Source organism: Poecilia reticulata, chromosome 19, assembly GCF_904066995.2.
Source record: "Poecilia reticulata chromosome 19, P_reticulata-male-v2, whole genome shotgun sequence".
NCBI classification, from domain to species: Eukaryota; Metazoa; Chordata; class Actinopteri; order Cyprinodontiformes; family Poeciliidae; genus Poecilia; species Poecilia reticulata.
The window spans coordinates 20,188,777-20,215,063 of record NC_088848.1 but is presented as its reverse complement, the minus strand read 5'-3'; positions in this window follow the sequence as shown (position 1 = coordinate 20,215,063).

The following is a 26,287-nucleotide window of genomic DNA, read 5'->3' as shown; positions in this document are numbered from 1 at the left end:
AAGGCGATCTGTTCTTTTAACGCAAGAATACATAGAAGGTAATTTGGTTGAGTGTTTGATATTAGTGTTTTAGAATGTTGTCATTTATTTATTTATGTATTTACATAAATAAATAAATAAATACATATGTATTTATGTATGAGTTTAGGGACATAAATGCTCCATAACCAACTGCACTTCATAGACATTGAAATAGGGTTCAGTTAAGTCGATGTTTTCTCAACATTGGTCCTCAAGCCCCCCTGCCCTGCACAGGGGGCATGAGGGTATTTCCCTTCTGCCACACCTGAATTGTATCTCTGGGTGATTAACAGGCTTCTGCAGTACTTGATGGTCATGCAATCATTTGAATCAGCTGTTCTGGAATAGAGGCACATCTAAAACATGCAGAGCAGGGGGGGGCCTGAGGACCGGTGTTTGTTGAGAAACACTGAGTTAAGTCAAGAAACAATATCATTGAATGGATTACAAAGCTATTTCTAAGACTTTGCAACTCCAGTAAGCTGCAAAAAAAGGTAGGTCTGACCCACAAATTTATAAAACAGACAGTGGTGCCCAGTGATTACTCTTCTGGAGGTCATAAAAACACTCAGAAAACATCCTGGCTGTTTTAGGAGTTTGTAACTTAAGTGGGGGCTCATCCGGGATTATTTTGAAAATGGCACAGATTAGTCTGGTAGAGTTTGAAAATAATCCTCCTTTACAACAGTTTGATGACTGTAGAAAAGATGATTAATGCTCAATTGCTACCCTTTATGGTGTCTCTGTGTCTAAATCTATAGCGAAGAGTGAAATAAAATCTCTTGTCTTTAGTTGCGTGGTTGAAAAAGAGGTATTCTTATTGAAAGTGAATAAGGGTGAAGCTGGTTCAATTTCTGAACCTACTGATCAGCTGGAGGTTTGTGTCGAGGACAGAGCAATGGTATCTGCAGATGGGGGGAAAACCACTGGTTCTTCTTCCACAGTTTAAGTCTTCCTCGATTGAGTTCAACAAACCTGGCGTTGTTACTTGCTTAAAGGTACATCTGGTTTGTCTTGAAGTTTAAGCCTAAGAATGAGAGCGCAAGCTTGAGTTTGAGCAGCTAGAAGCTGAAACTAGTGTGCGTCGGCTAGTGTTAAAAACTCATAAACTTACCACTGAGCCTTCTCCACCTTTTGATAAAGGTGGAGATAATGTCATTAACCTGTTAGATAAACCTTCCACTGTTCCAATACATGTCAGAACTTTTGACATAGGGAAAAATATTTCCTTAGTTCCACTATTCCTGGAGACTAAGGTGGAAGCTTACAGTATGTTAATGCTTTTGAGAAGATTGTAGTCCCCTGCACTGGCCCCAGGAGGATTGGTTCCTTTTGCTGCACTTCTTATGATTGATGCATGTCAGTGTCAATAGGTTCAAGGAATACAAGTACTTTTGCAAGGAACTGTAAAATCACAAACTGTGAAGCCAGCGGAAGTGGCTTCATGGAATCCTCCATCCAGCTGAAGACAGAAGAGACGTCTTGTAATGATCCGTTACCCTACCCGGTTTTAAAATGAAGAATCTAGCATCATACTGACCACCTGGACAGCATATGGACTTCAGTTAAACGTTACCTTGGGCATATAAAGTGGAAACTGAAGTAAAAGTGATTGTTGACAGGTTGTGTTGAATCACCTGTCTGTCTCATGATCTGCACTCTGGAAATTGCTAAACAAGATTTCAAGTAACACACATAATTCGTGCCTTTCCTGTTTTGAATCGCCTGAATGTTGTGTAATTTGCAAGTCCCGAATGTTTGGAACGAATTGACCGCATATTTGTGTGGGCTTGTGTTGATGTGAGTTGGAAAGGGAGATGAAAACTTCAGTTTCTCTATTTACAGGTTTGTGGATTTGTGTGATTCCTCCAGTTAGTTTGTATCAGGAATGTGTTCTGGTCTTTGGATGGGCATAACTCAGTTCTGTGTGTGTGTGTGTGTATATTTGTCTGTTTTACAATCTGTGTTTTCGGATTTACGCAAGCCTGTGTAAAAGGAAAACAAAAACCAGGCCAACCTAAGTTGCGTGTGCTGTTGTCTGTTTTGTCAGATATGGCTGCTGTGTCTCAGGCTGTGATAATGAGGCCACAGGGGGCTGAGAACAGAGGCACATCGACTTGGAGAGAGGAGGAATATTCAGAAGCATCCGAGTGAGGTTTGTGTGCGTGTTGAAGATGAGAGTCCTTTTATTCTGCTGCTCTGTCACAGAATTCAAACGCCAGATTTCGCTCGGGTCTGATGTTGTCTTGTGATGCGCTTTAAACTATTTTAGTAGTTTCGTTTAGAAACGTCTGGAATAAAGTTTTACTTTAAATTAAAAACTGATTTATCTGTGGAAGCTTAAATTGCAAATGCACACAGAGATGACTGAGCTTTACATTTATTTTTTTCATATTTTTTATTTGCCTAGGTGTAGGTCAAATGTCACCCCTGAGGATGTCATATATTCGCACTTTTAATCAAAAGCTTACACAGTTATATGCCCCGGGGTTATGAACCACAACTGTCTGCAAATAGCTGAAAACTGTCTACTTTCAAACACCAAATATACTTTAGCATTGTACTTTTTTTTTAGTAGTAAATACTGATAAGATTATTATAGTGGGGGACTTTAACATTCATGTTGACACCCAGGGTGTTTAATGCTCTTAGACTCATTTGGCTTTACTCAAATAATTCACAGTCCGTTATTATGGTCACATTACACCTTGTGCTATAAGGCACTGAGTGTGGAAAAAATAACAGTAACTCCCCATAACCCTGTGCTGTCTGGTCATATTTAACAACCTTTGAGTTTATTTTAGCCGACTATTCTGGAATAAACAAATGTTTTTGTTATAAAAGGTCTTCATCAGACAATGCTATAAAAAAACTTTAAAAGATCTGTTCCACGTTTAATTTCCTTTTAATCTCAGAGAAATGTAGACAGAAGGAGAAATTGAATGTCTAGCCATTCTTAAACTGATGTTCTTGTTCATAGTCACTTCATCATTGCATGTGGCTTTAGTGAAAAAAATCTGCAAATAGACAAATTTTCCACTAATAGTTTGGAGTCATGTTCCATGGAAAAATGAGCAAATTGGCTAAGTGGTTTAAAAAGGCCATGGAGTCAAGCGGTACTGGTCCACAGAACCCAAACACACATCGATGCTGTTTTTCTGACCAGAGACTGGATTGACAAAAAAAAACAAAAAACTTGTAATAACATACTTAATTGTAACATTGACTTGCACTCTTTCCCCATGCTTTTTACAATTTCAAATAATCACATAGATTTTAAACATTTACAAATGTTAACACAACTGCATTTTTTTTTAAACACGCAAAGGTTCTGGTTGGAACTTTTATATTTACATGCTTCTAGTACCGCCATAATTCTGTCGCACGACGGCATCTGTAACCAAGAGTGTGGTGGATGCTCCTACCACCACCACATCTTGTTAGTATTTATTTCTTTATTAGTATAGTTTGTTAGTTATTTCATTTAGAGATATATTTTCTAATGGGTGCACACTTTAGTAATGTCTGTCTGAATGGTTCATTTATACTTGTGTTTTTGTTTGAGATGCCACTTCTAGGAACCAGCTGGTGGAGGAACCTGGGGCAAACCTTCTACACATTTCTGAAAGACTGAAGGGGAAGACTTCAAGTTGTTTTTATTTAATTCTGTCACTTAAATATTCACTTATTGTTTGTGCTAAGTTAAAGTTGGTTTTGCTTTATTTGTTTATAGAACGCTTTAGTTAATTTTGTATTTATTTGTTCTTTTGTTAGGTCAGACCTCCCTCAAGTGGTAGATTTAGGTCACTCCACCCCTATTTAAGCAGCCTTAGTTCTTTGTTTGGTAGGTCAGTTTTTGTTTGTGTTCAGTTACAGTTCAGTTGACCTCAGTTCATTTGGATCCAAATTTGTTATTTATCCTTTGATTTATTCTTGCTTTAAATCTTTATGCTTTGTTAATGATTTTTTGAAGAATTAAATTGAAACCTTTTTCTACTTTGAACATTTTTTTGTCCTTGTTTGAGTTTGGTCCCTCACAAAGAGGGACGATGATAAAGCCTCATCTATCGGCCCACTGGGTTTATTTTCTGCAACGGTCCGAAAAAGACTATTCACAATCACTGTATAAGGAAAATTGTAGTTGGTTATTAACTTAATCCAAAACGTTTTAGCAAGAGTTGCAGCACGGTAATCTAAATCTGTATTTTGAAGGCCCTTGTCAAGAAACACCTAAAACAGTCTGCATGTAATTTTTTGGACCTAATTAGAATCTCATGCAAGAGGAAGTGACATATTATGTACAGAGTGAGCTGTATGTGGGGAAGACATGGCTGTACACATGCTTCTAAAAGCAGCCTGCAGACAGCAGCTTTGTCATGTTTATGCCTGCCACCTTCTTACCCTTGATGCTCTGTACTTGTGACATTTCAACCAGTGCCATGCAGATGACGGATGTGAGTAGACAGGAGTGTTGGATCATGTACTGGATGCAGCAGTCGGGAGCAGCAGAGTGCATCGAGCCATGCTCTGTCTCGCCAGCTGACAGCCAGGTGGAGACGGACTGATAACAGAGTCCCTGTTACAGTCTGGACCCGAATTCAACTTTCGGTTGTCAGAGGTGGCACGGGGAATGTGTTATTTACAGTGTCTGGGAAAAAAGTATTTGCCCACTTCCATTTTTTTTTTTTTTTTTTTCATCAGGATTAAATGTTTTAGATTCAACATAATCTGTGATCAGACAAACACACACAAGTACAAAGTGTGATTTTTGAAATAATGGTTTTGTTCAAGTGAGGGGGAAAAATTACGTAACCAACCAAGTCTTGATTGCACTCATACCTGTAGAGTCAAGATACAAAAACGGACAAAAAAAAAAAAAAATCTGAGAAATTAAATAAGAAATGGAGGTAACATGTATAGGCGAGGAGTGGCCTGACCCAGCAGTCACAAAAGAACCAAGAGTATTAATTAATGCACTGCGGGAGTTACTTGTCTCACTTAAAAATGAAAAGTCAATGCGGGAAGGACTGGGCAAAATGAGCATCCATGGGAGAATCCGAAGCCGCCTCTCTCGTCTTTAAAACAAAAGCCTGTCACGCATTTCCCAAAAACATTTTGATGATCCCCAAGAGTTTTAGCCAAACTTTTGTGGACTGATGAGACAAAAGTAGAATTTTCTGGACAGAGGGTGACCCGTTACATCTGATGTAAAACTTTGATGAAGACTTAACAGAGTACCAAGAGTGATGCATATATATATCTGTAGAGGTCTTCATTAAGACGGAAGTATAATCAAAGTCAAATTTCTTGTGGTCTTTGGTGGTATTTTAACTCTCCCATGAATGAAGCCGACTCTGACTCTACCGTCGTAAAATGGGAAGGTCCTTCTGGAGCAAATCATCCACAAACCGTGACATCACACGCTACATTTGGTTTACACCAAGCATATCCATGTTTGCAGTTGAATCTAGTTCACCTGCAAAGGTTTGATGTTTAAAAGTTAGTTGGATTCAGACATTGTTTTTATAACAGACAACATTAAATCTTATTTCAAACTTTGGTCTGTTGTCGCTTATTCACTACACTGCTAAGTGCTGGATGTTTCCCTGCTTCAGTTCATCTGATTTAGAGTCAAGAATAGAGCTGGAATGAAGCCTCACTGGAGAGGTAGCTACACCTTTTCATTTCGAGCTTCCTGGAACAGGGTGACAAATGAAATTTACAGGACGGTGAGAAGAGTGTTTTAGCACAACAGTCTTCCACCTCTCTTAAACCCCCTTCTTCTATGGTTTGTGATTATCTTGTGTTCCAAGAATACATCTTCCCTTTTTCTGAAGAACATAATATAAACTACATGCTGACAGCTGCTGGATGTGTTCTGGCCTTACCGTGACTCAGCTAACAAGCGTTGGGGGGAGAAACGAGGATTACTTTCACATTCTTTTCTTTCATCTCAAAGAGAACAACATCTTATCAGTGGGTTATTTCTACAGTTTCCCTCGCTTAACAAGGAGCCCCTGAATCAAACCTGTCCCCCGACACCTCCGGGCTCTCTCTCTTGTCTCAAAGTCAAAGGGAGACTTAAGCCTCTGTGTAAACTCCTCCGACGAAGAGCTTAGGGAGGAAGATGAGACGAAGTGTTCACGTGAGCCGTTTAATTGCAGCTCTGCAAACAATGTGCCATAGGAAGAGGATGTTCTGGTGCTTTTGCCTGGTCTGACCCGCCTGCCACCAGTGTGAGCGACTGAACTCGCTGCCTTCAACATTCAAAGCAGCAATGGTCCGCCAAAAATTGAGCTAGCCATTATTTGTGTGTGTGTATGTGTGTGTGTGTCCGGTATGGTTATCCTCTGAGCCGTAGAGTCCCCAACCTAAATCTCAGATGGTGTTACTATGTTTCAACAACTTCCTCGTCTGTTCCGTTTCTTTGCACTTTATCTGGACTTGTAGAACTCGCCAACAACAGTGAGTCCTGGTCTGTTCTTTTTGTAGACTTTTGTTTATATATATTTTTGGGGGGGTTAAGGCACCTCATGTTTGGACAATTATTCCCTCGGGGTTTGGATGCTGTGCAGCTGGAAGGATTTTTGCTCTTTTTTTTTTTTTTTACTTTCGGACATTTATTATGATGTGTTACCGTGGCAGAAGGTATTGTTTTTATATCTCGAAGCAGCTAGTTATAAAACAACCCCAAATCCTAGAGTAGTTGAAAAGGGTGCAGAGCAAACAAGGATCATTTTCCCAACTCCAAAGTTTCTCTGCCCGGCTTTCATACCTTGAATATGATATTTAAAGTGGAGTGGCAAAAGCAAATGAGGTGGAGCTCGCCAAAACCTGATGGTGCCATCAAGTACATGTCAACTCTGCTGCCTGGAAATTGAACTGTTAGCATTTCTACTAACCTAGCATGTTTTCACCTTGTAAACATGCTAGGTTACTAGCTTAAATTTGAACTGTTCCACATTTAGATCTCTAACGATAGCTTAAAAAGTTTGAAGGACCATATAAACTTTAGTCCCGTCATTGATGGAGATGTCATTGACATTGTTTAGATGTGTTTAGCAAAAAGAAAGCTTACTTGGAACAGCTAATTTAGTAAACTGGTAGCATACCGTGACATGGGTCAAGGCTTGTTAATCCTATCTAGCTGACGGAGGAGAGTTCAGAGATGGGCAAAGATACGTTTCATTTGCCTTGTAATGTTGATATTTGTGGTATCTTGTGACTAAACCAGCTCGTTTTTGCTAATCAGGCTGATGGCAGTGTTAACACATCAAAGGATTGCAGCAGCACTTATATTATTAACAGGCTATTTTAATCAGATACAGACCTCGCTATATTCAAAGTAATAGTTTATTATTTCAACTGGACCTGACTTTAATTCTCAGAGCAGGAATTTTCAACCTTCAGATCAGGATACTTTCCATGTCACAATTTGGACTTCAAAGCCATTACATCTAGTAGCTCGTGCCAAAAACAAACATTTTAAACTAGCTGGAGATAAATCATCTAAATTAATTCAAGTTTAAAGCAAAAATAATCACTATAAAACAGTCTTGACCTTTTTGCTTAGCAGAAACTGTTTGGTTTAAATGTTTAGTATTTTACTATAAGTTACTGCGTGGTCACAATGTCCTGACGAGGCTTCGTGTAAAGCTGCATCGGCGCCTCCTACAGTCACAACATGGCGGTCACAGAATAAGGTGAGACACCGGGACTTTTTCATTTCGAACTGAAATGTTGGAACTTGGTCTGGAAGTTGTTTCAGTTCCCATTTCTTGAGGCCAGCGTAAGTAAATATATTAATTGAAAGGCCAGTTATACTATATATCAATAAATGTTTTGTATGAAGTTTGTCAATGCAGTGCCGTGTTTCCAAGTAGGCTATGTGAACGTGAAGTGGTTTCTCCAGCTGGAGTTGACGCAGTCTGTCCTTTCAGACAGATTTGTTTTGAACTCGGATCAATGCAGCCTTAACTTTGCTTCTACTTTGAGGTAGCAGCTAACATTTCGGCTGCGGAATATCACAGCAAGCAGATGTCAAACGAGAAAAAAAAAAAAAAATCAATCTCATGTTTCTTTCATTCGCCGTGAACGAGAGCTGCATCAATCCCCGTGTTTTTATTTTGACTGGATAAAAAACGATGGGGCCTTGGCTCGTGCTGCAGCTGTGGGTCGACCAAGTTTTGATTCCGTTTTCCAGTAAAAACAAATGTCACATGCATCCAATCACGGCTACCGGCGGGCCGAAAAACGGAGGCGATCTGGAACGAGAGGAAAACACACCAGAACTAATCAGAACGTCGGTAGCAGAAACGCAGCGAACACGCCGTCACCCGGTCTCACCTGCTTTCCCCGTAGATCCATCATGAGCGGCCAGGGCCCGGCGCTTTGGTGTGCGGGGAACTAGAGCTGCGGAAGCCGAGCAACTAGTTCATCATGTTAGCCTAGTTTAATGAAGGCAGAAGGAAAGAAATGACCAAAAACTCTGCTTTTATCCCTAATTCAAAACTCTACTTTCTCCCCTTTTCCTTGTTGTTTTCCCCCCTCGTCTCTGTCACATTTTTGCGTCATGCTCGATGAGAGGAACATAAGCTGTTGTGCAAGGCGGTCGGATAATTATATGCTGTCTGCTCCTCATTTCGTCCGCTAAATTGCAATCCCTGTCAGTGATGGTGAAAGGTAGAGGCTACCGCCGATGATGCTCTGTGTGTGTGTGTGTGTGTGGGTGTGTGTGTGTGTGTGTGTTGGCTTTGCTGTTTATTAAACCAAAACTGTTTTTGAGAAGTTCTGGGGGTTATTTTAGATAAGACTGTCCACACACACACAAGCCTTTAGAGGATAAAGGCTCTCTAATATTTAATGTTGCTGTTATACCTGATAACCGATATTTACTGATATCATAGCCTATATGTTACATTCACCTACTTTTTTAACACTGTGAAAAAACCAATTACATCGTCTCCAGAAACACGAACGGCAACATTATGGAAATAGCTGTTAATATCAGCCCAGTTTTACTAAAAAAATGACTAATATTGGCTTTAGCATCGGTCATTACCAATGATGACACCGATACATCGTGCATCTCCAAAGGGGATGCATCTTAAAAGTAGCAGGAAAGTAACCCTGAAGTCTTGGGCACCACTGCCGTAACACATAGGTTTTTGTGATAAAATGCAACTTTATGGGGACAAAATGGATTATTGACAAATTCATGCAAAAGTATAGATTTGTAGTTGTAGAGTGAGTGTCACTAGAAAGTGTAACGAACCCTAAATTTTGATTGAGCGGTCTAGAAAGGACATGGAGCTTGATCGGACATAACTAACTTTGTGTACTGATACAGAGGAAAGCAGGTTGGTGTTATCAAGTGTTATCTAAGGTTTTGGTTATTTGGCAGGAAGACACAAGCTACGTTTCCATTACAAAACTTTGTCAATATTCTGTTAATGTTGAGAAAACACAATTTTGCAATTGCGCCGTTTCCATAAAATAAGAAATGCAATTAAAATCAAATGTGAATAAGGTTGCTCACGGGAGAGATCATTAAAAAAAAAAAAAAAAAAGACGTGCCATACCATGATTCTCTTTCCACTTGACAAGTTATTCGAACATCCATATATACTTCCAACATTCATGTATACTTGCATTGGCACAAGTGAAGGTTCCCCTTTCATTTTTAATTAGTTAATTGTACATTCTTCATTTCTTAGAAAAATCCCAGAAGCAGATTTGCTCTGAATTTGAATGGCTATCGAGTCATTTGCGAACACGGACCACGTGGGTCTTAATGTCCGTGGTCTTGACATTTCCTCGACATTTGTTGACATTTGTTGCCACGTATAAACCACAGGAGGTGAGATTTTTATCAAAGACCAGCGCAGTAGCCTGATGGGCAAATGTCAACAGACTCCAGCCATCTGTTGTGCATGGTGCCAAACACGAGATGAAGTGCATCATGGGACAGTTTGACACTGGTCACTCCTGCCTCAACGTGGCTCTTTGTCAGGGTGCAGATTATTCAGTGTGTTACCCATAAACTTGGTGCAGAAATTCCTACATTTTGAAAGTCCAGTAGGAATTTCCCGTGTTATTGGCTCATCCACTCTGTCATTTGGGCTTCGTCCAACAGACCGGCACAAAAGAACAAAAGCAAGCACACTCTGCTCAGGGAAAGACTGCTGGAATCAAGACGGTCATTATTAAACACTCATCAGATCAATCATAAGGATATTTGGCAACATTTACTGATTTTTAGCCTTTGCTTGTGGCCTGGAATCATTTTCGGCTTCTGACTCTGTGAGTAATTTTGAATTCTAGAGAAGTGGATATATCACGGTGCGGCACACAAGATTCCTCATCAGCCTCAAAGCAACATTCCCTTCAAAAGTTCCTCCTACGCTGTCTTTGGAAGTATAAACAGACAGGTCCCTCTGATAGAGATGGTAAAGAGATTTTGATGACAGATGATTAGATGGATGCGTATTGTTGGCATGTGGGACTTCATAATTCAGTCCCACTCTCAACGCCGTCAAAGATTAATCCAGAGTCTTAGCGCTGGTATTGTCTGGAGAGAGACTAAACAGTTCTGATTAAAGCTTAATTAAGGTGAGTTAGAGTTTAAAGAGGAAGACGGACTGTCATAGAGCAGATAAACGCTCTGGGGTCTTCCTGTCAGTGTTGGCGCACCATTTCTTGATGTCAGCAACATTTTGTTATGCTAGCTAAAAATCTTCCACTGGCTGACCTTGAGCTTTCACTACATCCTTTCAATCCTTTGGTGATCGGCTGCTTTGCACCCCACCTAGACGTATTCCTCCTACATCTGCCCTTCCTCAAGCAGACCAGTGGCAAGAAAAAGCTGAGATTCATGTAAACTGGTGTTGCCGATTTGTGGGCTGACTTGTTTCAAGACGGTGAAAACAAATGTATTAATTTTTGCAGCGTAGGAAGGTGGGAGAAACACAAGACAAAGAAACCCCTGGCAGTTGTGTTTTTTCAGCTGTTGGATGAAACTGGAGTATCCAGAGAGAACCTAAGTCCAGGATGCGAACCCAAGACCTCCTTGTTGCAAAGCAGAGGTACAATCTTTGCCTTCCTGCCTGTGTGTCGAATCACAATCAAAGGTTATGACAAGGGGCTGTTTGGGAGAAAATTGGCTGTAAAGCTGGGTTTATATATATATATTTTAGACAAACATCAGCATTTTATATTGCATTGCATTTTAACATAATCAACAGTAGCGTGTGAAGTAGCTACAATCTTGCCAGAATGAATCGTTCTCTGTTCACCTTTGTCAATTACCGCTCAGTTCAGAGTTCACACAGAACTGCAATCTCCAAAGGTCAGAGATGAAAATTCAAATCAATTGAACGCTAACATTTGAAAATAAAAGCTAATCAAATTTTGTTTATTGATCCCTGGGTGAACTGTGAATCTGTTGGCATGAAGCCCACAGCGTTGAGTGATTCAGACCAACAGTTTCTGATTAATTATAAAGTTCTCTATGATTTACTGTATTTATTCATGTTCCTGCCTACACAGAGCACAGCTCAGTCTGCTGTGGCAACCGGGTGGCGTATTGATAATTTGATTACTGTTGCGTTAGCATATGACTGCCTGGAGCTGGGATGGCTCTGAAATGAGCAGACGCATTCTGCAGCTCTCAGGGATGAGTTTATGACTTTTTTCTGAGGGCTCAGCAGAGGTTTGATTGTCAGCATCAGCAGGATGGGCGGCTATTTAAAGTTAATTCTGTTTGTGTACATATTCGGAAAGTTTTGAGTGTCTAATTTTTGTGTGTAAAAACGATATGGTCTTACTGACGGACCACAGCCGCTAGCTAAGATCTGGTAATAATTCAGACTCTCTCTCAAAATACTTAGATGCCTATTTTAATAATTTAAACATGCATTGATATGCACAGTGGAACCCATCTTAGCACTTCTGTAGAAGAACTACAGTCTTTCTTATTTCTTCTCTTGGGGTTCAGCCAATCAGTGTTCCTGGATTGGCTGAGTTTTAAAAGTCAGCCAGTAGCACCAAGTAGCAATGTGTCAAAGTATTTCAGCTGCATTTTCTTTCAGAATATTCTAGAGAAGTGTTACAAAAAAAAAAACACTTCTTCTCTAAGTGGGTTTTTCATGAATATTTAGGAGAAATTTGCAAAAAGTTAACTCTGTGAATATTGACCCGGGGACAGAAAGTGGGATCCGCTGTTGTGTATTTGATGCGACGTACACAAATACACGCAGACACAAATACACGCAGACATTTTAGTAAAGACCAGTGGCTGTTAAGTGTACAAATCAATGCAAAGCAAAAAACATAAAGAACTGAAGATTGTCTGTCATATATACTTAAGTAAATGGGTATCTCCCTTTTTCCACAGAGTTGCACAAACTATTAATTTTAGCCATAACATCTTACATAATATTTTCTGTATTTAAAGCCCAAAACCGAGACTTAAACCTCAGGAGGCATGTCACATCTGCAAGCGGCTCCACAGGCTCCCGGCCGCCTTGAAATAAAGATTGATAAAGTGGAAGTCGGATTCCATTTTGATGAGACATCCAAACTCCAAACAGAGCTGCGGCCACAAAGAACATGGATAAAAGCTGCGGATCATTTTTCTTCTGGATATGTTGCAGCGGCGGAGCTAAACACTTGCGTGGCTTTTCGCTATTGTGGCCGTAACTCTCTCCAGACCGCTGGAAATAAAGCCGAAGGCTGAGGGGGGGGAGCACCGGCGCACAAACACTGAGCGCCCGGATACGGCCAGGAACCCACACGTTCCCGTCACCCTTTCTTTAGTTAATGAAGCGCGATGGTCCTGACAGAAGAGACCTGCTCAGAGAACGGTTACTGCCTTCATATTACCAGACAACACACACACGCTTCCAGGCCCACATCCGATCAGGCTGCGACGTGAATGTGACGCCATCAGTGCTCTGTATGTACATGGTATGGGTTTTCTGTGGCTTATGGAAATGTTCTCCCACCTACGACACCACATCTGTTTCCCTCTGGTGAAACTCCCCTCCTTCCCTCTGATCTGCATCCAGATGACATTCCAGCCTGGCTGGTCTCACCACAGTCACATGATAATCGGGAGCAACGCATTTCCATAATAGACTGGTGGTGGACAGAGACTCAGAAATGAAAGGGAAGCGTCGTGAACTCTGCATGCCTGTTTGAACTCCGTGTCGTGTCTTTTTGCGCGTGGAAAATCCCTCCAGCTTGGCTACATGTGTATTTTATGTTACATTTTTCTTTGCAGAAGCAAGAGTCCAGATAAGGTGCTTCCATCAAAAAAGATGGCGTTAGTTTATTCATTTGGAATAGCTCTAGCATTTTAAACGCTAAGTAGTTGGCATAAGGTAGCGCTAGCTATGGTAGCCCAGACAACACACCTGGACTAATTATTGTAGTGACTAAATCTGGAAAAGAAACAAAGTAAAACTTACAGTCAGGCTGTGTTCACATTGCAGCCTTAAGTGACCCAATTCAGTTTTTTTTTTAGTTTTTTTACATAATGCGACCTGTATCTTTTCGTGACAGTCTGAACAGCACAGGTCGGATTCTTTTCGAATGCGACCCAGGTCACTACATATTCGATTCAAATGTGACCAAACGTCCAGGTCACATTCATCCAACTCGTTGATACCCAACAAATCTCACTATTCTGTGTCCTGATACCCGCAAGCGAGAAGAAAAACAACAACCATGATGGACTATACTGAGGATTCAGTCGTGCTGAATGCTGCTTCTCCGGTCGGACAACAACTTCAAATGTGTAAGCTCTGCTCCACAGTTAGCATCCATGTTTACTTCCACAAACACTGAGCACTTCTTTCTATGGCGGTTGGCCATAAAAATGGTATCAGAAAGCTGACGTTATTAAGCCCTATGGCACATGTGGGACACTTTCAGGTCGTTTGCCCGTTCACTCTTGAGCTCACATACATGTCGCGTATATTTGGATGTGTGAACGGCCAGGACAAAAAAAAATCCAATTTGACAAAAAATCGTAATTGGGTCACTTCAGGCTGCAGTGTGAACGCAGCCTTGGTTGCAGCGATAGATCCTTCCGTTGCTTTGTCTTTGTGTTACTGGCAACAGGGGCTCAGGTTGCCATGGTTCTCTCAGTCATACCTGTAAAGTCTCCCGTTTTGGTCAGGAAGCTACCATAGTTTACCCCTCTGTCCCGGCGTGTTCCCGTATTAGTATTGTCCCGTAAATTTTCCGTATTGGAGTAATTACAATGAAAATTACCCCGCACCCGCTTCCACCTCTCCGGCCTTCCCCCACTCTGACGGTAGTCTGTAGTCCCCACCCTCTTCTCCCCTTGCCCATTCTTACCTCTTTGGTAGTTTTCTTCACAGGACGGATAGCTACTTCCTGTATTCTCAAGTCCAAAATTTGACAGGCATGCACTCGCTCCAGGATAGCTTTACAGCTAAACAGAATATGCTAGTCCACGTGTGACTTCTATGACGAGAAAAAACAGAAACTAAAAATAGTGGTGGCATTAACTGTCTAAAATTTAAAATTTTTAACATAAAAAAATAAAAAAAATTAAACATTGTCAGATGTTCAAGTGCAAACATGGATTGGCTCTAGGAGTGTTGTCTTACATCAACAGGCTCTGATGCCTGTTGATGTAAGACATTAATCTATAAGATGTGAGTTTTAGGGTACTTTCCATTTGTATTTAGGCCAGTGACGTGGAATTTACTAATAGGACGGGTTTTTTCCAGGAGCTTTTAGTTTGTAGTGTGCTTCTCAAGCAAATTGTTTGAGAGTGAGCCATAATCACACTGCAGTGTGGAGGATCTGACCCAGAAATTGCCAGTTTATTGTTGAATTATTTCCCTGAGCAACTGGGCATCCGAGTAGCCTCACAGCATTTAAAAGTTAAGTCTTTAGGAAAGCAAAGGGGGGAAAAAAGTACAAATAAATACAGTGGATACATGTCTAAAACTAACTAATAAGCAATGTAGTTCAACCAATGAGTCTGTTCAAGACTCAACACATACTTGGGTAACGTTTGTAAGTCGAGGAAGAAGTGGTTCAAAGTCAGCCTGGTGTTAATGTTCCTCCATAATAAGGACAAAAACTCAATCAAGTTTTGAAGGTGGTTACAACATGTCAATAAAGATAAGTGAGGTAGATTAAATTGGGAAAAAATAGCTGGTTTTTCTAATGTTTTATAATTTAATTCATAATCTTCCAAGGAAAGTATTGCAACTGCAGTTGATGCTTGCTGCAAATACACCAAAGTTTGCCATTTCAGATCATTTCATATTTCATAGTGTTTTTTTCTCATGAACCTAAAAAGCTTGAAACTCATTGACATGAGAAAATTAGGAAGAGTTCAAGAACATTTAAAGATGGCAGACACGCCGTGACGGTCGGACATTCTTTCCTTACTTATTTCAGTGTTCCTGTCGTTCCCTGCGCACACACAGAGTTCAATAATTCCTACACACCGTTCCAATAATTCAAAACACTCTCTTGCCATCACGCGAATGGAAATATTGATCTCTGGTTCAGCTGCTGGTTTCATTTCGCGGAAACGGCTGAGGAATGATATGAACCGTTCTGGTCTTTAATTCTGGACAGCACTTATCCTTTCCAGAGACCGGTGGCCATTTGCAACATGAGGAACAGGGGAAAAAAATCTAGTCCAATCAAACGGGGCAGAGCTAGCAAAGCCAAGGAGAAGCTGTTCAATCATGTTAGCAACATAAACACTTTTCTTGCTTTGATGACAACGAAAGGATTGTTTTGGTTGCTAAAAAGGTTGGGGACGCCTGAAGTCCGAGTATTTTCTGTACTTTTTGTTTGATGTTCAAATGTGAGGAACCTTTTTTGCTTGAACTGTGTGGACTTTGTACTCAAAAAAAAAAAAAAAAAAGGACAAAGAATCTCTACAAATGCATCCCATATAGTTAGTTAGGAAATCAGCGTTCTAGTTGTCTCAGTCTTTACACCCTCGCTCATTAGCATCGTACGCTCCAGAGTCGGATCCCCTCATCGTCTTGCCAGGACCCGGGGGACAGCAGCTTGTCCTCGGCTGACTCTCTGAGATCCCCAGAGGGAACGTCGGGCTCCCGGGAGCCGAGGCTGACGGAGCTGGAGGCGGCTCAAAAAGGCAGATGAAAGGCAGCGACTTCATTTGTCGTACTCTTTTCCCCAGTTCTCGCCCTGTTTAGTAGCAACTTTTATTTGTGTGCAGTTCACATTTAGGTTAAGGTTTTTGTCTTAATTTGTTTCAGTCCGTGTCAGGGGAATCAAAGAGAAAAACAAAAGTAGGTTGTGGAGCTCCCCGTCTCAGCACTTATCTATTAGTCATCACAGTGAGTCGGAGCCATGCCAAAGCACCACTGCCTCGACTGTCATGAACCTCTTCACCTCTTCTTACTCTTCGTTTTTGATTCGTCTATCCTGCGTTGTGGGCCCCGTTTCCACCTTTCCTAATTTCTTTTTCTTCGTCTCGTATTACACCTCCTTTTTTTTCCCTCTTATTTTTTATTACATTTATTGTTCTGATTCTCTGTTAGTCATATCATCTTGTCCTATTCGCCATTCCCCACGTTGGACAGTCTCATCACCTTTTCCTCTGTCTTACTTATTTTTTTTTTTGGTGAAATTAATTTTTTTTATGTCTCGCTCTTTCCTCTTCTGTCTCCCTTCCTCTATTTTCGCTCCCATGTCATTGTAGACGTATAATTTATGAAGTGTTGAAAATGTTCCTTTCTGCTGCACCACTCTGTAACCAAGGTTACCAGACATGTGAACCATGTACCGCTGGATTCTGACTCCTGGCGCAGGACAGCGGCCATGAGCAGCAGAGCTCCGTGCGCAGGTCTGTGTAGTCTGACGCCTCGTGTTTAGCATTTTTCAATTAAAAGCGATTTCTGCTTCTAAATGACAGATATTGCTGTCGACCCTCTTCTGGCTCCCATAGCCCGCCCACACACACGCATGGGAGCAACCGCATGAGTCACAAAGACGGCTCGCTATTACAGTATTGTTTGAATTGCATGTGGGCTAAAATAAACTGCCATGCTCGTTTTATTTATCATTCAGCAAGTAAATAGAAATGTGAGTCCAGCCGCAATCACCTTTTGCCCTTCCTGTCCTATCCAGCCCAGAACATTTGTCCAGCCAGTGGTCTTTTGTAAGTGGTGGTCAGGGCAGTTTTTCCAAAGTTTCCAAACTTTAAGATAATATATTTGTGCATAACAACACAATGGGGGTAAGTTTTCACTGCGTGACAAGATGAAACAAACTTGGATGTACTGGGAAGATATAATAATACCCCTTGAAACTATTGAATATCCGAATTGCGTGCCTATGGCTTTAAAGCCCTTCTGCGCGTCTGACGCTCCAGCATGTGTAACGTTGATCTTCAGCTTTTCAGATTTCTTTGGACAAATCAAAAACTTCTGCACCACAAGTGTCACAACTCTCTGCAAGAACAGATATCTGGATTAGAAATGAGACACAGCAGAAGCTGTTAGACGCCAATAGCGTTTCTGAATCTGAACTGTATGACATTCACAGTGACTCTGCGTACATAGATCAGGATGAATTGACTCAATATGCTTGATTACGTTTTTGTTTTTCTCTCTTCGTGGAAGTTACATCTCAGCTGTCAAACCTCATTGGAAGGGAAAAGCCTGCATTGCTTCCAATTACTTAACATTCTCTCTAAACAGAATTACTATGTACCCTGACAAAGCCAGTAACTGTATGCTCTCTGGTTTTCATCCCATTGATTGTTCTGCTGCTAGTTTATCTATTTATACCCGTTTCACGCCCAGATGAAGCCACTTAAAGACGCTACTACTTCTGTTAACTGTCAACGTTTTTCGTTGACATGCAGTGCTTCTGGAGTATTTTTCTGTGTATGCTTCTCAAACCCCTGTTGGTCCTGGCAGAAGGACGCTCACACTAAACCAGATTCTGATGGATGATGTTCTGATGTTTTCCACCTGCCTGCTCGGTGTGAGGAATTGCTGTAAAGTTAGTGAGTTGCTACCTTTTTTTAGCTACTTGGCATAGTCAACTCAACTCGACTCTGTTGTTTTGTAGCCAGGATTGAATTGAAAATTTTCACTTGAATTTGAAATCTTCTGTATGATTAGATTGGATATAGAATGAAAATGCATGCTTGTTATGTGTCTTTAGATCAGTGGTCCCCAACCCCCAGTCCGTGGACCGGTACCGGTCCGTGGACCAATTGGCACCGGGTTGCGCAAGAAATAATTAAATATTTCCATTTTATGTATTATTTGAGTCTGGAGGATCTTTTATTTTGAAAATCCTTTAACTGGATTCTCTCGGATACTTGCTCGCCAACATTGAGCCCACAAGCAGCAAAATGAGTAAGAAACAGATCAGATGTCTTCGGAAAGTTTCTTTGCAAAGGAGAAAAGGCCCAGAGAAGAGCTAGGAGAATGGATTTATCCCGGACCGGTAGGTGAGTCCCACATTACAAGCCCGCTCTGCGTAACATGCGGCGACCGGCTGCTAATGAGGAAATGAAGCTTCAAGCTGCTTCGCCACGTAGAGACCAAGCAGGCTGTGGATATAAGCAACACTTCGGGTGTAATTGTCTCTCATCACTCCCAGATGGGACCGTCTCGTTGCAGAGAAACAAGATCAGGGCTCCCGTTAGTCATTATCGTGAGTTAAAGTTTTCACGAAAGTAAAATGTCCGTTTTTGTGGCGCATCTGTATCTTATTTTGAAGGGTTATGTAAACGTTACCATGGCGACCAGAGTCAGAGCGTTTGGGTAGTGGTCGAGAGGAGATGAGTAGAGCTTGTGAGTCTTTAGTCTGGTTTAGACGGCAAGATTTAAGAATTGTTGGCCGATTCTCCAAACCTCTGTGACCACAGAGCTGATAAAATAACAAGTTCGATTGGTTCGTGTCTCCGGCCACAAGGCAGGAGCAGCACGAACCGATTCCAGTCACAAACATCGCAATTCCAGAGGATAATCCACAAAACCCCCAACATAGCGGGAATTTAGAATAACCAAACACGGATGACGATGTAGAAGCAATAGTGATAGTTTGTGGAGTCATTTTAAGGTGACTGTGTTTTTTCATAGTTAACATTTTTAATTGAATAAACATAATAATGATCTTTAGATTTAATAATAAATATTTCCACATATCATCTCTAATGTCCACCGGACTCTCAGTTGCACGATATGTCAGCTGTTTAGGATTCCCCTCTGTTCTTACGGCACCTTCTTTCTGATTGGCTACCTGTCACATTCAAGAGGTTGTGTTCACAGTCCCAGTCAGGGAAAACCCCACAGGCTGCAATAAAAATGCCAAGACAACCCAAATTGGGCATATTCAGGATTTAGCGGGAACACCAATATGCAGAAGCCTTATCTGACTGTTTACCCCCACCCCCAGCCCCCGGGCCGCAGCAAAATTTTCAAAGTCTTGACCGGTCCGCGGTAATAAAAAGGTTGGGGACCACTGCTTTAGATGACACTTGGTGTGAACGGGGTTCGTGTAAATTAGAGAATGTGAACTGAGTTGATGAAAAATGTTATCTTTGTAGCCTAGAAATTACACTAGAGGGCCTACATGCTTAACTTTGACATCAGTCATCCAACCAACCATCCAACCAACCAATGGCAGAATGTGCCCACTTACCCTCACCCAAGGGGAATTTGAATTGGTCAATTGCACAACATGCTTGTTCTTGCAATGTTGAAGAAAACCAAAGCAGCGTGAGAAGGGGAGAGCCTTTCTTGGGGTAACTTCAATACTGACGTACCCTAGCTTAAAGTCCGACAAGAAACCATCTGGCTTTGTGGCGACACTTGTATGTAATTAGGGGTAGCAACAAAAAACACCCATTGGATGTTTTGGGCAGAGTGAATAGTCCAAAAGATGGATTGTAGTATCAAAGTAAAAAAAAGGCAGACATGTCATAGATTGATTCCCTGTATCATTATTGATCTCATTAACACTATAGGATTGTAAAAAATAGTTTTCATAAAAAAAAGAAATCTTAAAGGTCACTGGGTTTCTTAAAGTACTGTTTCCAAGAACAGTTGGAAGATTTGCATAGACCCAAAATAAAAACGGGGAGAAACTGTTCGCAAATCATGTCAACCCTATGAAGCTGGACTTGGACACAGTGAAAACAAAAATGCTGAGCTAGAGAAACTTGAATCTCTGAGGGGGGAAAGCACGGGCATGTTATTTAAAAAAGACTGTTGTACATTACTGAACACACAATTGAAGATTTCACCAAGATTTTCACCTAGACACATGACAAGACACAGTTCAAAAATATGGCAAAGTTATTCACAATCTAAGAAGAATGGGTCAATTTTTTATGGGTTTTCCATCATTGCGTGAATATGTGAACTGAATTAAAATTTTGATTTGATCCAAAGTTTTTGAGATTATGTTGAAGGGTGTACTAAGGAAAGTACATATAAAAAATGGATAGATGCGTCTTACGACTACTAAACCATCAGTAAGTCTGGACTTTAACTTTTGTTTCTTTTTCACCAACCCTGTTGTAGATTTGACTCTATTTGGGATCATTGTCTTGGTTCTTCATGTCGTTTTGGCCTAGCTTTACTCTAGTCCCATCCTGATTGTTGAGAGTCTTTGACCATGGACGCAGCTTGCACCAACCAACCATCCAACCAAAGCCCCTCTCTGGCTGACAATTTGACATCATAGGGAATTTGCTGGAAGATTCCTTTCTTGGAAGATTTTCAATTGCCTTAAATGTTTCCCACCAAGTGTGAATTGATGGACTCCAACAGATCAAGCAGTTAAATTAATTTCAACAGACTCTACAACCTTTGGAGAATAGATGGACAGCAACAACTGCGTCTCTTAAGCCCAGTACACATGGCAAGATTTCTCTTCTGTTTTCTGACCTGATCTTCCCCTTCTGACAATCTTAAGGACGTGCCGGTTACTTTGATAGCTCTGTATATAATCTTTTCAGATTTTAATACCAAGTGTGATGTGTTAAGAGTGATCTAGTCTGATTGGAAGGATGACATGCTGGTTTGTGTTGTCCTGATATCCCAACATGTGGGGCTGTCCCCCGAGGACCTGCCAGCATCCTGCCTTTGAAGGCGCGGTGACGGCAACAAAGGAGGAAAATCCAAAAATAAACAAAAAAACAACTGGACAACATTCATCCAGTGGATGTCGGCGACATCTTTTCCGTTAAGAATAGTCCACTAATTATCACCATTGCTTCTCGCTATTCAGGCATTTTTGATCCTATTGACTGTAGTCTTGAGTTAAAAACTCTTCAGTGCTTCGAACTACCAACATTCTTAGGCCTGCTTAGGTTCCGAACTTTGAACTTTTAGTTATTTCGCAACACATGTCGCCCCTTTTATTTTGTCACTACCTCTCTCTTGCTGATGTGTTGCCGTGGAAAAGCTGATGTCACTTATTTCTCTGAACTAATCAGAGTGTGTATACAGTAAAATCAAAATGTGTTGACAGGGTGTTTTCTTCCTTCTTATGTTAGTCAAAAAGTGGTGAAAGCACACCCACATACTCCTGTTATGACACACGTACTGAATTCTTTTTTTTTTTTTGGTTGTTTTGATATTTAAAAAGTGTCTTTTTTCCTGATCATCCATCAGAAAATGACCGTTTGCCAGCTCTAAATGAGTGCAGGCTTGCTGGCACTTAATTTCAGAGTGGGCTGCTTGGCTAAAGAACCACCGAGTTGAACAACATAAGCAAATAACTTCCTGGATCTCACAGCAACCGCAGCCATCACATTCAACTTCAGCTGATTTTGGTGATTAAAAGGAAACAGCCTGACATATTTTCAACACACAGTCATTTCAACTGAGCGGTTTTCCTTCTGCCCGTTTTGGTGGGTTGACGTCTCCCCCGCTCTGGACAAATTGAATTCATACATTAACCGAAAATTACCGTCTAGCATGTTGTTTTCCTGTGATACTCCCTTCTTGTGCATACAGCGGATGATGGACTGCACACTGATGTGAATCACAAATGTTCTTGGATCATTAATAATGTCGGTTGTGTCACTGCACATTGTAAACGCTGCTGTAAAGCTGAAACCCTTCTTCTAAGCGTCCCGTTGGAATTTGAAGCAAATGCTTCTGATTGTTCTTACGCTCACTCTGCTCACTGATACTAATCTTAGTTTCACACTTGACAGCAGGAGCTGTAGCTGTGTTGTGTGTTTTTTCTTCTTCTTCCATGCTAAGTCTGATCCATCCCCTTCGTCGGTTTTGTTCTTGGCGAAGAGTTCCGAAGCATTTCTCAAGTTCAGATTCTGTACTTTTCCAGACTCAAAATGATCAGAGGTATTAGGTTTTGGCGTCGTTTCTGAAAGTACAGACACAGAGGCTCTCTGACTTTATTGCAGATTGATTTTCAGAGGCTGATCTTGGGAATGGAACCTGCAAAGACGGATTGATGTATGGATGTATGGATTGACAAATGGATGATTGTGCTGTAGTTGGTTGACAAGGACATCAGTGAACCTGGGGCTGATGGAGAAGGGACAAAGTAATTAAATGATGGATGGACGGACGGACGCATAAGCTGCATTTCCTTTACAATGTGCGCAAAACGTGAATTTTCCACAATTGTGCATTTTCGCAATTGCTCTCATCGTCAACAGGTATTGGTGTTCTGTGTGTCCTTTCATATCATTTCTGGGTTCATTCTGGGTTCATTATTGTAGTTTACACCTTGCCATGTTATTTCATTCCTTCTTGATTCGTTTCTGTTCCTTTTCAGTTTATTCTCTTCTGTTAGTTTCAGGTGTCTCCCCCCCTTTTTTTTAGATTATTTTGAGTTTTAGTCCAGCTCCTTTTGTATTAGTTAGCATCCCTCAGTTTCCCTGCTGCCTCTCTGCTACAGCTGTTCTACATCCCCTCTGATTAGCTCACTTAGTTCCTCTTGTATTTATTATCACTTATGCTCCTCGTTTTTCATTAAACCTGACTGGGGTCTTCTGTTACTCTGTTCTTTTTAATGCCAGTACGTTAAAAAGTCTTTGCTTTTTTTTTTTTTTTACACTAAAACTCTTCAATTTACATCTTTGCCTCTGACCCGTCTGCGTTCGAGTCCAACCAAAAACCAAATGGACATCATGGGAGACATTAAACAAACTATAAAACTACGTAGATTAAAAGACATGAGAACCGTGATCTCAGATCAGCTAATCACTACATTCTTGGTAAGTTAAGTAGGGACAAGATGATCTATCATAACCTCAACAAAGATATCTGCCTCTATAAAAATCTCCCTCTCATTACCGTGAGGGCGACTGGCTGTTGCTCCTGAATCTGAGCAGACAGAGGCAGCATTTTTAAACGCTATTTCCCCCCTAAATCACTAATAGCTTTGGGAACAGATGAAAGGGGAAATGGGTTGTAAGTGCACTTAAGATTATTATGTTTTGGAGATCTGTATAAGGTCATATTTGAGTGGAAGGAAAATGTTCTTTCTGTCATTAAATTTAGCAGAAAAAGCTTAAACATGCCATTGCCAAGAATACAGACTTTGTTTTAAGGCAGCAGAGGGTCTCTTGGTGCAGCAGGGGGTTAAAGGACTTTCTAAGTTTTTTTTCAATTAAGCACAAGGTCAAGAATTTTAATTCTACAGACAAGTGTTTTTGTAATTCCCTTTTCGTCCCACATCAAGACATTTCCTAAATATTTCTGTTCTATTGGGGGACCAGAATTAGTGCTACATTCACTCATAAACGATTTATGGCTGTACCAGATGCACACAAATACAGAGGTTCCACTCGTGAGTTTTTTTATTTTTAAAAAACAAAAAAATATATTGTAATATTTGCATAGGGCCTGCTTAAAGATACAGTATTATGTGTTTTCCAGGCACCATTTTATAGCATAATCAGTTAGCTATGGTAGCTTCAGTTTTTATAAAAATGCTGTATATATCTATATGCCTTAAAAAGAAATTTTGCTTTGTAGTTTAACGTTTTGAAATTGGTCCTCTGTTGCTTTAAGAACTCCTCCTTCTTCTGAAACTCCGCCTTGTGGGAGGAGTCATGGGGGGAGAGCTGTTCTGTAATGTGGAAGCTTGGAAGCGCTGAGGAGGATCTTAGTCTTAAAGGCGGGGCTAGGTTCACCCAGGCGTTTTGCACAGCTGAATGGTTGCCACGGGAGATTAAAGGATTTCTCAAATATGCATGAATGATAAGGGAATGAGACGATAGAATGATGGAAACTCAAAAAGTCAATGTTACATAATACTGCCCCTTTAAAACGCAAGAAAATAAAAATAAAGTCTGTCTTTGAAAAACAGTCCGATCCCCTCTGCTACTGTTGGCTGATTTCGATTGCACATCAGAACTTGATTACATTTAATAAATAATGAAAACATAATCATTAATTCCTAACCTGTCTGGCGTTAGCTATAGCTTCCCCTCCTGTTTGTATCTTTCTGAAGTTCCTCAACGTGTTCCTCCAACTGATCAAGCCAACTGAGGTTCAAAAGATTAGCAGGAAGAACTTGATGCGACCTCCACCCCCACATAACCTACTTTTTATTTTATGTTTTGGTTGTTTTTAGGTCATGTGGCTGATTTTTCGCCCTCTATACACTGAAAAAAGAGAATGAAGCTCCAACTTGAATAAAAAAAAACAAACATTACGTGTTATCGAATTAAGTTGGTCAAACTTATTTGTTCAACATGACAACTTGGATAAACTTAATTTTATTACTTGTAACAAATTAACTTTATTCTGTTTTTCTTTTAAAGTTGGATCACCTGTTTAATTTTTCACTTCTTCCAGCCCAGGTGATTCATATCCGCCGCAGCACGACGGCAACAGACGCCATGAAAAAGAAATCGGTCCTCGCCATCGATTTGCTCCCAGCCGCTCTCAGATCAATGATGATACGCTGTAATGAAAATAAAGTAAACTGCTGCTGTGTAGTGAATAATTTTCCAAATGACTGATTAGAAGTGTGTATGCAGCAGGGTTTAAATCCCGCTATCACATAAAAAAAAAAGTAGAAAGAGCAGCTCTGCCTCGGGGTGTTGTAGTTTGCAAACCAGCTGTGGATCTAACCGTGTGTGTATGAGAAGAGCGCGCGAGATGCAAACAGCCTGGGGAAACTACTTCCTCTAGTGGCCACTAGGTGCAGTGTGTGTGTGTGTGTGTGTGTGTGTGTGTGTGTGTGTGTGTGTGTGTGTGTGTGTGTGTGTGTGTGTGTGTGTGTGTGTGTGTGTGTGTGTGTGTGTGTGTGTTTGAGAGAGAGAGACAGAGAGAGAGAGTCCTGTGCTCCACACGTATGGAACAAGTGAACAAATAAATCAACTTTCTTTTATTTTTCTCCACACAAAATCTGATATGGAATAATAATAGCTCGCAAAAGTCTTCAGAAGTTTAAAATTCCAGACCTAAAACTTAAAAGTTTGCCGAGGCTTTAAAATGACAGTTCACGTCCAAAATGAGTGACTTTATGCTATCGCTTCACAATTATGCACAAATAGAACCAGATGCTTGCCTCGTGCTGGCTATTTTGAGTGGCTTACAAAGAATAAGAATTTTTTTGAGCAAAAATAAATAAATTAAAAAAAAAAATCAAGCGAAACAAATTCATCACTGAATATTGCTCTTACTGAGTTTCTGAAAATCCATTCCTCTTCAGCATGAAACATAAAATCAAGTTTTACGAAGGTTTAGATTTGACTCGAGGTAATTTCGTGTTTATTAAGGAATAATAAAAAAAACAAACCCGAGACGTTTTTTTTTTCTTTAACTTTTTCCACCTTTCAGACAGTTTGAAGTTCTCGTTTTCCACGTGCGGCAACTTCTTCCCCCTCCTCAAACTTTCCCTTCGTAAATCCCTCTGCACCAATCGCGCCGCGACGCTCCTCGCATGCCGTCACTACCTCGCTTCTCATTGGCTGTCGGCGGACATTAGGATTCCAGCTGTTTCGCCCGTTCACCTCTCTCTCTCTCTCTCTCTCTCTCTCTCTCTCTCTCTCTCTCTCTCTCTCTCTCTCTCTCTCTCTCTTCTCTCTCTCTCTCTCTCTCTCTCTCTCTCTCTCTCTCTCTCTCTCTCTCTCTCTCTCTCTCTCTCTCTCTCTCTCTCTCTCTCTCTCTCTCTCTCTCTCTCTCTCTCTCTCTCTCTCTCTCTCTCTCTCTCTCTCTCTCTCTCTCTCTCTCTCTCTCTCTCTCTCTCTCTCTCTCGCCCCTGCTCGAACTTCAAATGACAA